Below are 12776 nucleotides of genomic sequence, written 5' to 3'. Positions count from 1 at the left end.
TGTTATCGAAGCATGTTTAGTGGAAAACGATAAAATCTGGATAATTGATTCAGTTTTCGCTAATCATGTATGTACTATCTCATAGGAAACAAGTTCCTGGAGACAACTGACAGAAGGTGAAACATAAGGTAGGGACCGAGGAGATTGTTTCGGCCAAAGCAGTGGGAGATATGAAGTTATTTATAGGAGATAAGTACATTTATTTGAAAATGTATATTATATTCCTTCTATGAAAAGGGATCTAATTTCTGTCTCCTATTTGCTTGGACAAAATTATAAAGTTTATTTCGAAAATGGTGAAGTGTTCATCAATATGGGAAATAAACAGATTTTCTCTGCAAAATTAGAAAATAACTTGTACATGTTAAAACCAACTGAGGTCAAAGTTGTTTTGAACATAGAGATGTTTAAAACTGTTGGGACTCATAAGAAAAGGAAGATTTCTCCAAATGCCTATCTTTGGCACTTTAGACTCGGTCACATAAATCTCAACAGGATTGAGAGATTGGTTACGAACGGTCTTTTAAACAAGTTGGAAGAAAGTTCATTATCACCATGTGAGTCCTATCTTGAGGGCAAAATGACAAAAAGATGAAAAGGTCTTAGAGCCAAAGAACCCCTAGAGTTGATTCATTTAGACCTTTGTGAGCCTCTAAATATTAGAGCAAGAGGAGGGTATGAATATTTCATTACTTTTATAGATGATTATTCTAGATATGGGCATATTTACCTAATGCACCAGAAGTCTAAAACTTCTGAAAAGTTCAAAGAGTATAAGGCTGAGGTTGAGAACCAATTAGGTAAAAAGATTAAAACACTTCGATCGGATCGAGGTGGTGAGTATATGGATAGAATTCCAGAACTATTTGATAGAACATGGAATTCAGTCTCAACTCATAGCCCCTGGCACACCTCAGTAGAACGGTGTGCTAGAGAGGAGAAACAGAACCTTGTTGGACATGGTTTGTTCCATGATAAGCTACGGTCAGTTACCAAATTCTTTTTGGGGACATGCAGTTGGGACTATAGTGTATATTTTGAACATGGTTCCCTCAAAATGTGTTTCTGAAACACCTTATGAGCTCTGGAGAGGACGTAAAGGAAATTTATATCACTTCAGAATTTGGGGTTGTTCAGCACATGTGTTGGTGCAAAATCCTAAAAAGCTAGAACACCATTCAAAAGTATGCCTATTTGTAGGCTACCTAAAAGAAACTAAAGGTGGTCTCTTTTATGATCCTCAGGAAGATAAAGTATTTGTATCGACAAATGCAACCTTCCTGAAAGAAGATTATATAAAGAACCATCAACCTCGCAGTAAGCTAGTAATAGAAGAAATGTCCAAAGAAACGACAAATGTATCAACAAGATTTGTTGATCGAGCAGGTCATTCAACAAAAGTTGTTGATAGAGCAGGTCCATCAACAAGAGTTGTTGATGAAACTGATATTTCACATCCTTCTCAAGAGTTGAGAATGCCTCATCGTAGTGGGAGGGTTGTGCAACAGCCTGACCGGTACATGGGTTTAATTGAAACTCAAGTCATTATACTAGATGATGGTTTAAAGGATCCATTGTCTTTTAATCAAGCAATGAACAATGTGGACAAAGACCAATGGATTAAAGCCATGGACCTTGAAATGGAATCTATGTATTTCAATTTTTTCTGGGATCTTGTAGATCAACTGGAAGGGGTAAAACCCATCAGTTGCAAATGGATCTACAAGAGAAAACGAGACCAAGTTGGTAAGGTACAAACCTACAAAGCTAGACTTGTGGCAAAAGGATTTACCCAAAGAGAGGGGTTAGATTTTGAAGAAACCTTCTCTCCAGTTGCCATGATAAAGTCTTTTAGAATACTCTTTTCCATAGCCACATTTTATGATTATGAAATATGGTAAATGGATGTCAAGACGGCTTTTCTGAATGGCTATCTTGAAGAGAGTATCTATATGTCTCAACCAGAAGGGTTTATACAGCAGGGTCAAGAGTAAAAGGTTTGCAAGCTTAATCGATCCATTTATGGATTAAAACACGCTTCTAGATCCTGGAATATGAGACTTGACGCTACGATCAAATCTTATGGCTTTGAACAAAATATTGACGAACCCTGTGTATACAAGAAGATCGTCAACAAAACTGTCGCTTTTCTGGTATTCTATGTTGATGATATTCTACTCATTGGGAATGAGGTAGAATATCTAGCTGACGTTAAGAGATGGCTGGCTTCACAATTCCAAGTGAAAGATTTGGGAGAAGCACAATATGTTCTTGGAATCCAAATAGGTCGGAATCGCAAGAGCAGAACATTGGCATTATCTCAAGCATCTTATATAGACAAGATGTTGTCTAGGTATAAAATGCAAAATTCCAAGAAAGGATCTTTACCTTTCAGGCATGGAATTCACTTGTCTAAGGAGCAGAGTCCTAAGACACCTCAAGAAGTTGAGGAGATGAATCGAATTCCATATGCATTCCCAATTGGGAGTTTGATGTATGCAATGTTGTGTACTCGTCTCGATATATGCTATGCCGTAGAAATTGTTAGCAGATTTCAGTCCAATCCTGGTCATGAACATTGGACTATTGTTAAAAACATTCTCAAGTATCTGTAGAGAATGAGAGATTAGATGCTCGTATATGGTCCTAAGGATCTGATCCTTGTTGGATACACTGATTCTGACTTTCAAACCGATATTGATTAGAGGAAATCAACTTCGGGGTCAGTATTCACTTTTAACAGAGGAGCATTAAACAGAGTTGTATTGCGGACTCCACAATGGAAGTCGAGTATGTTGCTGTAAGAGAATCAACAAAAGAAACATAGCTGATCCATTTACGAATTCCCTCTTGACTAAAGTGTTCGAGGGTCACCTAGTAGGACTAGGTTTATGAGTTTTGTATCACTAGGGCAAGTGGGAGAATTGATGAGTACTGCGATGCCCTAGTTTATTGTATTTGTACATTTTATTCTCTCCATGTAAACTCAACATTGTATATATTTGTATATATTAATCCACTGGAGTTTTAGTCCAAGTGGGAGTATTGTTGGGTTTTATGTCCTAAAAACTCGCAGATTGTAAAATGATAAACATTTTCTATTATCAATATACTTGTTATTGATCTTATAAATTGTATGAAAGTCTAAATCCAATAAATTAAGACCCATGACTATAGTATGAGTACTTGAACATTATGTGGAGACATAAGAATGTATCGAGTAAATAGTCAAAATGATCTATGGTACATGAATGAGGTTGGGTACCTTATTCTGGTAACACCATTGGATGTGGCCTACTCTGTAGTTGTTACAAAGAGTTGTAAAGTGCTACATACGATGTGATCCTAATTCGTACATGTTATGACATGAGGAGTAGGGGCGTCCTATGCAATGAGTTTGCATAAGATCAAAACCAAGAAATAAGTCACTTTTACTTTATAACGCTGTTTACTGTTTAAGACTGACTATTTCACCTAAATAACCTAGGTAACTCGATCTTAATCCTGAGCTAACTATGAACTTCTGTTTATTCGAGATTGCCCTTAGATTTACATAGTTGAAGGTTGGCTCAACAGCGTCAGCTCAATAAGACTCCCATTTCAGGGGTAAGACCGAATAGATAGCTGGGGACATAGGGTGCAAGATTGAGTTTACGCCTACCCGATTTAGGGATAGGAGAAAGGTTGTTCTCTCAAGTACTGAATCTAGGTCTTGAACAAGGGGCCCCACCCTCTCACTGGCCTAAGAGAGTTTGGTTTGGTGATTGGATCACAAACCAGTTGTTCATTAGAGGATCAGTAGAGACTTGAGGAATAAGATGTAATCTCGGGAGTAAAACAGATATTTGACCCAGCCGTTATTACGAACAACCTGTGAAGGGTCGACTTACTGATTATGGTTAAATCATGTGGACATAATATATCTACAGTGAGGGGAGTGCAACTATGGGCTTTAGTTGAATGACCCATTAGTTAACGAATGGGGATTAATTTGGTCTAATGAGTTTATCCAATTAATCTCGGATCGTTGGAGCCCATGATCTGTAGGTCCGCAAGATCCCCCTACTAGCTCATAACGGACTAGCTCTAGAATAGCGTGATAAGTTAATTTGAAACATTCAAATTGGAATTAAGGGAATTAGTAATTATATGTGATATAATTATGTTTAATTTTAGAATTAAACGAAATAGGAGAATTTATATATTTAAATATGATTTAAATATATAAAAATGGATATGTGTTAAAATTAATTTAATATTTGATATTAAATTAATTAAGTTTTATTTAATAATTAATTTATGAGATTAATTAAATTTTCAGTTTTAAAATCAAAATAGATTTTTTAAAATCAAATTTTTGATTTTGAGATAAAATTGAAAAAGGAAAAGAAAACAAAAACACAAAATGGAAAAATGTATTTTTCCATTATCCATCACCTAACTAGCTCACACATATTGTAATGTCTTGCCTTTGTCTTCTCCAAGCATGAGCTGCAACTCATATAGCTCTTCTTTTTGCATGTTGATCTGCAATATAATGAAGAGATTGGAGTGAAAATCGGGCAGGCAATCAAAAGAGTTTTGAGAGAAAATTCGATTTGAAGAATGGTTCTTCAACAAGGTTGCTGCAGTGAGCTTTTCTCTTTCATCCCTTTATTCAAGCTTGTTTTGAGTCCCACAATTCAATCTAGAGCACCAAGAGAATAGTGGGGAAGATCTTGAGGTAGTCTACAACAAGATATGGAGAAGATTGCAGCTGGAGAAGGAGCTTTGAAGAAGTTCTACAAGAGGTATGTCTTGAAACCCATTTTTCTGCAGAAGCATGCTTAATATTATGCCAAAATTAGTGAATTTGAGTGCTTAGATGATCCTTGTGCTTCTGCTACTATTGATACAATCCTACAAATTGTTCCCTGAATTCAAGCTTATTTTGAGTCCTACAACTCAATCCAAGGCACTTAGAGGATAGTAGGGAAGGCCTTGTGGTGGTTCACAAGTTGAATTGAAGAAGATTGCAGCTGAGATTCAAGACAAGTGTTTCTTCAAAGGTATGTCTTGAAATCCTCTTCATAGTTTATGGAGCATGCTTAATTCAAAGCCAAAATTAATGAATTAGAATGCTTAATGATCCGTTTTTCTTCCTTTGCATGTTTTCTAACTCTCACATGTTATACTTGGATGAACCACATAGACTTAAGGTTGTTTATTAGTCGAAATAAACCTGATTATATATATACCCGAATAATTAATAGGACACTTCAGTGGGAGTTTAATAACTTATATGATATGTTGTTAGAACACTTCAGTGGGAATTTAATAACGTATATGATATGTTGTTATAACGTTTCACTGGGAGATTAATAACATATACGATATGTAGTTTTTAGCTCTCGCATCCCTAAGAGTTCACATCGAGATTCATGCTTTGCTTGGAGTCAATTATACCTCGACTACTCCATTTGGAAAGTGCTTGCATGAATCAAGATCTAGGTAAATAGGGGAAATGTTAGGTTGTATGTCCTAAAAACTCGTAGTTTGTAAAGTTAAACATTTTCTATTATAATAAAGGTGTTATTCAACATTTATTCGATAAAGTTGTTATTGAATTTGTAAATTGAAATTGTAAAGACTAAATCCAGTAAACTAAGATCCATAGCTATTATATGAATACTTGAATCTTATGTGGATACATAAGATGGATCGAGTTCGAGTAAATAGCCAAATGGTCTATAGTATACGAATAAGGTTGGGTACCTCATTCTAATAAAACTATTGGATGCAGCTCACTCTGTAGTTGTTACAATTTGTTGTAAGGTGCTACCAACGAAGTGATCCTGATGAAGGAACTCTAATGAGAGAACCTTGAGTGCAAGCAGATCGACCAAATTTCATAATTTATAGAATTAAAAGTTTTACATTAACCAAGCAATAAGATATGCATTTAAATCTAAATTACAGCATGCATTAAAAGAAAGGGTTTCAAGAAACATCACCTTTGAAGACTTTTCTTCGTGTTTTTCCCTCGAAGGGATCATGAACAACTTGAAGACCTTCTTCAAGATAAATCTCGAACCAAAACCAGACACTACCATAATGGATACCTTGGTATTCTCAGGATGAGAACCCAGGAGTGGTGGACTCTGACTATTTTGGTTAAGAAGGAAAAGTTTAATGTGGAGGAAGAAGATTGAGAACTTTCACAAAACTCAAGACAAAAAATAGAACTCTTCTGTATTTTTTCTTTCTCACTCAATTGTTCAACCAACAGTAATAGCCAAAGATGAAGAATTTTATTTTTCTTTTATTCTTCTTGCCATAAAAAATAACCACCACTCACTAATGTGGGTGGAGAGAAAAGATGAGGAAGGGGGTTGTAACTCCCTTCCTTATTATCAAAATAATAATAATAATATAAATATAAATATAATAACTAACTTATCATATTATATATATTATATTATATTATATTATATTATATTATATTATATGTTATATCAAATATAACATATAACCTATAGTTTTAATATTGTATCACGTACAATATAAACTATAGTTTCTTTTCTCTATTATATGACATTTAATATAAATCATATTTATATTAAATTTAACAACTATGAATCCAATTCATGGAAACTATATTTGAATCTTATTCAAATATTTATTTATTTCCATGAAGCTATAATATATCAAATACATTATGACAATTATATCACATATAATTGAAACAACTTTATTATATCATATATAATTAAATCCCTATATTAATTTGAACAATTCAAATTAATCCAAAAATCGATTCTCCACTAAATCCTATTGAGCTACCAAGGGGACCTCATGGACTTGTAGCTTAAAGCTCTAACGGTACATGAATAATTAATTAAGCTCTTTAATTATATTATTCACCATCCGTTAATTGTTGGGCACTCTACTAAAGATCGACAGCTGCACTCTTTGCACTACAGATATATTTATGTGTCCATTGGATATAACCAATCTATAGTACGATGACCTTTCACAAACTGCTCGTAAGTACAGCTAAGAAAAATTACTGTTTTGCCCCTATAGTTACATCTAACTCCTTAAGCATCACTGATCCCTCTAATAAATAATAGATCATAGTCCAACTATGACTAAACCCCTCTCGGACTAGGAGAGGGTGTGGTGCCACATTGTTCAAGACCTGGAATCAACTCTTGAGGGAGCAATTTATCTACTTACCTTTTCCTTGGGGAAGGAGTAGATTACATCTTGTGTAGATGTGTTCCCAGCTCCCCAATCAGACGAATCCCCAAAATGGTAGGCTTGTTGAGTTGGCGATCTGGCTCTTCTCACCTATACAAATCAAAGGACCGCCCTCATAGGAAGGAGTTCACAACTCAATCAGGATTCAGTTCATGTTACCTATGGTCATTCTGGTGAAATATAAGTCTCTATTATGAACGGTGTTTATAATGAGACTAAACATTTCGTGGTCCGGTCTTATACAAACTCCTTTATATAGAATGTCCCCGCTCGCATGTCAATACATGAATGATTAGGATCAGATTATTTGTAGTACTTTACAACATTTGTAACACCTACAAAGTGGGCCATACTTGTGTCACCAGGATAAGGTCCCCAGCCTTATTCATCTACTACAGACCATTCAGGTTATCACTTAAACATAATCCACCTGTATGTCTCTACATACATGTTTAAGTTACAAAGATAACCTTGGATGTTAGTTTATTGGTTTGTGGTTAATGCAATAGTTTATTGGTTTATGGTTAATGCAACTAAAATATCAAATATTTTATTAAATACATAAAAAGTTTGTTTAACAATGTTTACAAACTATAGGACCCAATGAGATTTATGGCATCAACCCCAAAAATCTCCCACTTGACTTAAAGCTAGTGGGGTGTACAATATAATCAAAATACAAGGTACCCAAATAATAAACTAGGGCATAACACGCCTAGTACAATATCTCCGACTTGCCCTAGTCTAGATATGGTCTATCCCATAGATACATACTCTACAAGTGACCTCAAACACTGTAGCCGTGAGGAGCTTTATAAATGGATCAACAATGTTGTGCTCTAAAGCTATCTGTGTGACAATCACGTCCCCTTGATGCACATTCTCTCGGATGAGATGATACTTCCGCTCTGTATGCTTATCGTGCTTTTGACTCCTAGACTCTCGGGAATTAGCCACAACACCACTATTATCACAATAAAGTGTGATGGGCTTTGACATGTCTGGAACAACTTCCAAATCAGTAAAACAATTCCTAAGCAAAACGGCTTCCTTAGCAGCTTGACAAGTCGCTACGTACTCAGCCTCCATGATGGAGTCAGCAATGCACCCTTGCTTGCTGCTTCGTCATACTACTACTTCTCCGTTAAGAGTGAACAATGACCCTAATGTGAATTTTCTAGAATCCTTATCAGTCTGAAAATAAGAGTTCATGTATCTCGTAATTAGAACCATACACAAGAATGTAGTCCCTCGTTATCGGTAGATACTTGAGGATGTTTTTAACGGCTGTCCAGTGATCTAATCCTAGATTAGATTGATATCTACTGACTATCCCCACTACATAGCAGATGTCGGGTCTAGTACATAACATCGCATACATCAAGGTGCCCACAACAGATGCATAGAGGATTCGTCTCATCTCCTTAACCTCTTGAGGTGTCTTAGGACACTATTCCTTAGACAATGTAACTCCATGCTTGAAAGGAAATAAGCCCCACTTGGAGTTCTGCATCGAATATTTGATAAGCATCTTATCAATATATGACGCCTGAGACAGTGCTAGCATTTTGTTCTTTTGATCTCGAAAGATCTGAATAACCATAACAAACTGAGCCTCCCTCAAATATTTCATTTGGAATTGGGCCGCTAGCCAATTCTTAACTGTAGTTAGTAAACATCTTATCAATATATGACGCCTGAGACAGTGCTAGCATTTTGTTCTTTTGATCTCGAAAGATCTGAATAACCAAAACAAACTGAGCCTCCCTCAAATATTTCATTTGGAATTGGGCCGCTAGCCAATTCTTAACTGTAGTTAGTAAACCTAAATCATCCCCAATGAGTAGGATATCATCTACATACAACACTAGAAAAACTACTGAATTGTTGATGATCTTCTTGTATACACAAGACTCATCAACGTTTTGATCAAAGCCATAAGATTTAATCGCAATATCAAACCTTATGTTCCAAGATCAAAAAGCTTGTTTTAGTCCATAAATGGACCGATTAAGCTTGCAAACCTTTTGCTCTTGACCTTGGGTTATGAATCCTTTGGGCTGCACCATATAAATGGTCTCCTCAAGATTGCCATTCAAAAAAGCAGTCTTGACATCCATTTGCCAAATCTCATAGTTATAATATGAAGCAATGGATAGGAGGATCTGGATAGACTTAAGCATGGCAACAGGCAAGAAAGTCTCCTAGTAGTCAACTTCTTCAACCTGGGTATAACCCTTTGCCACCAGTCTAGCCTTGAAGGTTTGCACCTTCCCATCAACACCCTGTTTCCTCTTGTAGATTCATTTACAACCTATAGGTTTAACCCCATCAGGTCGATCTACCAGGTCCCATTCTGAATTGAAGTACATAGACTCCATTTCGAGATCCACGGCTTTGATCCATTCATCTATGTCAATATCCTTCATTGCCTTCTTGTAAGACAATGGATCCTTAACTTCGCCATCAGCTACCATAGCCAAGATTTCAGTTAAACCCATATAGCGAGTAGGTGGGTTCGCAACCCTCCCATTACGTCGAGGTTCCCTCAACACTTGAGGTGGATTTGACCTACTAGATGAACCTACTTCAAAAACTCTCGTTGAGGTACTAGGTTCTTCAATAACTTTTGTTGAAGATTTAGTAGTTTCTTTGGAAATCTCATTCAACACAATCTTACTTCTAGGTGTGTGCTTCCTTATGTGGTCTTCCTCAAGGAAAGTAGCATTTTTCAATACAAATACTTTGTTTTTCTTTAGGATCAAAGAAGTAACCACCTCTCGTTCCTTAGGGGTAGCCTACAAATAGGCACAACCTTGAATGTGGTTCCAATTTCTTAGGATTAGCCTTACGACCATTCCATAACTCCAAAGGTGTTCTAACAAGACTCTTGGAGGGAACACGGTTCAGGATGTACGCTGCAGTCTCTACTGCATAACCCTAAAACGAGTCAGGTAAGGAAGCGTAACTTATCATAGACTGAACCATGTCTAATAGGGTTCAATTTCTCCTTTTTGATACACCATTTTGCTGAGGTGTAACAAGTGCTAAGAGTTGGGATACAATTCCATGATCTATCATATAGTTCTGGAATGTTAAATCCATAAACTCTCCACCTCGATCAGATCGAAATGTTTTAATCATTCTATTTAATGAATTTTCAACTTTAGCCTTGAATTCTTTGAACTTTTCAAAAGATTCAGACTTATGTTGCATTAAATAAACTTAGATTCAGACTTATGTTGCATTAAATAAACTTACCCATATCTTGAATAATCATCAGTAAAAGTGATGAAATATTCATAACCTCCCCTAGCTTTTACATTCATCGGACCACAGAGGTCTGAATGTACTAGCTCTAGAGGTTCTTTGGCCCTATGACCTTTTCCAGTAAAACGTCTCTTAGTCATCTTGCCTTCAAGGCTTGACTCTCACATAGGTATATTATTCGCTTAGAAGTCCATTCTTCACCAACCTCTCAATCCTAATGAGATTGATGTGTCCTAGTCTTAGGTGCTAAAGTTGGGCATTTTCCTTAGGAGAAATTCTATGTGTTATGGAGGGCATTTGTTGCTAACGACCTTAACACATACAAATTATTTTCTAGTTTTGCAAAACAAATATAAACACCATTCTTTGTAATAAACACTTTATTGAAAGAAAAGTTGATATTATAATAATGTTCTAACAAGCACTTTACAGAAACTAAGTTCCTTTTTAATTCAGGAACTACAAATACATCTTTTAATACAAAAAGTTTGTTCTGTAAAGTCAACCGGAGACCTCCCATTGCCACAGCTGAGACGACGTGTCCAGTTCCAACTTGCATCGTCATCTCACCAACATCTAGTTGCCGTCAGGAACTAATTTCCCGAAATGAAGAACAAACATGGCTAGTGGCCCCAGAGTCAATAATCCAAGTAAAATCATCATTCTCCACTAAAAAAGTTTCCAACACAAGTAAATTATATTTACCTTGTTTGGCCTTCTTCTTTTCTGCCAAATATCTGCGGCAGTTCCTCTTCCAATGGCCATCTTGGTTGCTATGGAAACATTTTCCTTTGTCCGCCTTGACGAATTGTCTACCCCTTGGTGCAACAACTACTAGGTTAGCATCCTTCCCTTTTCCACCCTTCTTCTTCTTCCACTTTTTGGTGTCGGAGGAAAAAGGTACAGACTTAGTTCCAGAGGTCAAATTTTTGTGGAACTTTTTAGAAGATGAAGCAACATTTGCTTCACCCTTCTTCTCCTTGCTTTGCAACAAGGATGGGAAAGTCTATAACTCATTAAGCAGGGTAGTCAGGTTGTAGTCAATCCTGTTCAAAACAACATTTCTACGGAAGTGCAGGAAACTTTCAGGTAAAGATTCCAATATTTTGCTAACCTGGCTGTCATCATCGATGCTTGACCCATTCGTCTCTGCCACATTGAAGTGGATCATCATGTTGAGAACGTGTTCTCGAACAGATGCCCCTTCTTACATATGAGCATTTAAGATGTACTTCAGAGCATTATGCTTGAGCTGTGCAGACGATTGTCTGAACATTCCCCTCAGGGACTCCATGATCCCACGGGCTATGAGCATGGGCTCATGCTTTTTGGCCAAGACTTCATTAAGGTTTGCCAAGATGTACGCTTGGGCTTTTTCATTTGCCCTTGTCCAATGCTCATATGCTTCCCAAACATTTTGAGGAGCATTGGCAGGTGGAAGAGGAGGACACTCCTCCATCAGGACAAAGCCAAGGTCATCGATGATTAGAATAGTATTGATTGTGTTTTTCCAACTAGTGTAGTTTCCACCCATTAATTTATCAACAACTAGTAAACTTAGAGTAACGGTAGCCATTAAATGAAATTACTGAAAAAGAACAAACTATTTTAGTCTACTTGCATTAAAACCACTTTTAGAAAACCAATCAAATTTTAGCAAAATAGTCTAGTGTACCCTAAATGACATCTATTTTGCAATGATGCTTCAATGAGGCAGGACAAAAGACACCGTAGGATGATCAAGTGTCATTTCACTGAAATGAGACATTCTCAACCATTAGATAGAAACAATTCCTTGTCACTGTAACTAATAGTCACATTGTTCGGTCAAGAATTTGTTAACATCCTTAACAATTCTGTGTAAGTGTAGCCCCTCATTTTAGGTTCTAGAGTTCCACCTCAATGAGCCAACCGTAAGGAAAAGCCGATTGGAACATGAAACTAAAGCAACCCTATCTATTTCTGGAGATCAAATAAAGAGTCATGCAATACAACCTTCCTTTAGGGGGACACCCACGATGCCTCAAGGCGATGCTTTATTCAACCTAATGAGAGAGACCGAGGGATGATTTGTCACATGTCCCTCTCCCACTTACTATAAACACTATCTCCAATCACCTTGATATTGACCTACCTAAATTCCACCTGTAGGGGGACACCCATGGTACCTCGAGGCCGAGAGTAGATCTCATGGAGTGAACTTTTAGGGAGAAACGTGTAGAGGCAAAAATGAAGTATCATATACCCTATTTTCCTCCCATTGA

The sequence above is a fragment of the Benincasa hispida genome, chromosome 7, assembly GCF_027475165.1.
Source record: "Benincasa hispida cultivar pf3 chromosome 7, pf3_genome.v1.1, whole genome shotgun sequence".
NCBI classification, from domain to species: Eukaryota; Viridiplantae; Streptophyta; class Magnoliopsida; order Cucurbitales; family Cucurbitaceae; genus Benincasa; species Benincasa hispida.
Note: the sequence above shows the minus strand (reverse complement) of the source record.